This window comes from Oratosquilla oratoria, chromosome 18 (genome assembly GCF_046742065.1).
Source record: "Oratosquilla oratoria isolate Oo_2021 chromosome 18, ASM4674206v1, whole genome shotgun sequence".
In the NCBI taxonomy this organism is placed as follows: Eukaryota; Metazoa; Arthropoda; class Malacostraca; order Stomatopoda; family Squillidae; genus Oratosquilla; species Oratosquilla oratoria.
Genome location: NC_134794.1, coordinates 52,054,783 through 52,057,297, shown reverse-complemented (window position 1 = coordinate 52,057,297; position 2,515 = coordinate 52,054,783).

Below are 2,515 nucleotides of genomic sequence, written 5' to 3'. Positions count from 1 at the left end.
ATTACTCGCTTCACTCAGTTGTGGGTTCGAGTCCCGCACCCTTCTCCGATTCCCAGCAGTGAATGCTAGTTACCTATACCTGCAGTCCAAACACATAATTGGACAAAGACGATGGCTTCTGTTGTAGCTACTCAGATCCTCCTGGCGTAGGCTCCTCACCACCTGCACCTCATCGGCCTCGTCGTCGCCACCCTCGACCTCGTCGTTGCCACCCTCGGCCTCGTCGTCGCCACCCTCGGCCTTGTCGTCACCACCCTCGGCCTCGTCGTCGGCACCCTCGGCCTCGTCGTCGCCACCCTCGGCCTTGTCGTCACCACCCTCGGCCTCGTCGTCTTCACCCTCGACCTCGTCGTCGCCACCCTCGGCCTCGTCGTCGCCACCCTCGGCCTCGTCGTCGCCACCCTCGGCCTTGTCGTCGCCACCCTCGGCCTCGTCGTCGCCACCCTCGGCCTCGTCGTCGCCACCCTCGGCCTCGTCGTCGCCACCCTCGGCCTCGTCGTCGCCACCCTCGGCCTCGTCGTCGCCACCCTCGGCCTCGTCGTCGCCACCCTCGGCCTCGTCGTCGACACCCTCGGCCTCGTCGTCGCCACCCTCGGCCTCGTCGTCGCCACCCTCGGCCTCGTCCTCGCCACCCTCGGCCTCATCGTCGCCACCCTCGGCCTCGTCGTCGCCATCCTCGTCCTCGTCGTTGCCACCCTCGGCCTCGTCGTCCCAACCCTCGGCCTCGTCGTCGCCACCCTCGGCCTCGTCGTCGCAACCCTCGGCCTCGTCGTCGCCACCCTCGTCCTCGTCGCCTCCCTTGGCTCGTTGGCACTCGCTAAACACGAACAGACTTCGCTCGAAGTGACACGCGATCTGGACACGTGGCGTTGCAATTGGCGTCTTTTCTGCGGCTGCTTTTGCGGAGTCAGATGGTTATCTCCGTCGCGGGAAAGTGGGCGTTCCCATTAACACATTTTCTAAATCGGAATGAGAGGCAGACTCTCTCTTGCTCCGCAGGTCCGTTTGCTAATATATATTTCATGCCAGAATTTCTTTCTTCAATATATTACAATACATACATTACATACATACGCAGACAGACATACACACATGAAACAAGGGAAATTTTCTTATACAAGGTGTCTGAATAGCGGCCAATTCAAAATGCTGATTATATATATATATATATATATATAATATATATATATATATATATATATAATGTAACAATACATATAATTTGGTTCATACCTTGGGTCCACAGAATTTCACGTCGTTCTGGTCAATCACTATTTTAGATAAAAATGTAAACCAAACTTCACTGTCCCCCGTATATGCAGACTTTCAGCGGATATTACGATGGTCTGTCTACAAAGAAAGAAAGCAATACGCATAGCACTATATTTTTCCTTTTTCTCTCCCATGTACCGACTGCATCACACTACATCTCATGCAACTCACATGTTCCATACATTTGTGCATTCAAATAACAGAATATTAAACAAAATTATGTTCAGAAGCTATATTACGTTTTCTAAGTGATACATACGAACATCAGAATGAAGCAGACTGCAAGAGACCATAAGGGCTGCACTTGACAGTTCCATGTCCATTACCACCTATAATCATATTCATAAGATTGTTTAATCTTCTCTTAATTAAAACAATTAATTGTTTCAACGCTTATTACAAGGTTACGAAGTCTATTCCATTCGTTAACCACTTCTTGCCCATGTTCTGCAACTGAACAGGGGAACATCTTTGAAGAAAAGTGTGTTTAATGAATGGAATTGACTTAGTAGCAATGTATGTAGTGAGCGCTGATTATATGGATATGGATAAAACGTGGTTATTGACACCAAACCCCTTAGTGTAGGCCCCATAGTCTCATGCAGTCTTCTCCATTCTTATTATTTTAACATTAAATATTTCTAATATCTTTTACCTTTCATTACGCTCTTATATTACAACCGACTCCACTTAACTCAAACTTTAAACAATTATCTTCCATTAACACAGTGGTACCGTTCTCGGCCGCTAATTCAGCGATCAGAGTTCGACTCCCACTCAGGGCTGAAAAAATTCTGCATCGCTGCACTACGAACTGGCATTTCGACTCTTGGCAAGGAGTTTTGAGTGTGTGTGTGTGTGTGTGTGTGTGTGTGTGTGTGTGTGTGTTCACTTGGTCTTTGGTCTTTGGATCACGTGTTGGACTCGTGATCGACAGCTATTTCCCTCCTGGAAGAGAGCTCAGAGCTCGTAGGTCCGATCTATGGGTAATGCTATGACCTTGCACACACACACACCCAACTCCCCGCCCACGAGAGTCAGAGTAACGACCCGAAGCGCAGCGGTACCGAAATAATTTCGGCCCTGGGCAGGATTCGAACCAAGAACTGCGGGCCACTATGGTGGCAGTTCAGCGCTCTACCAACTACGCCACCGTGTGTGTGTAGATGTGTGTGTGTGTGTGTGTGTAGATGTGTGTGTGTGTGTGTGTGTGTGTGTGTGTGTGTGTGTGTGTGTGTAGATG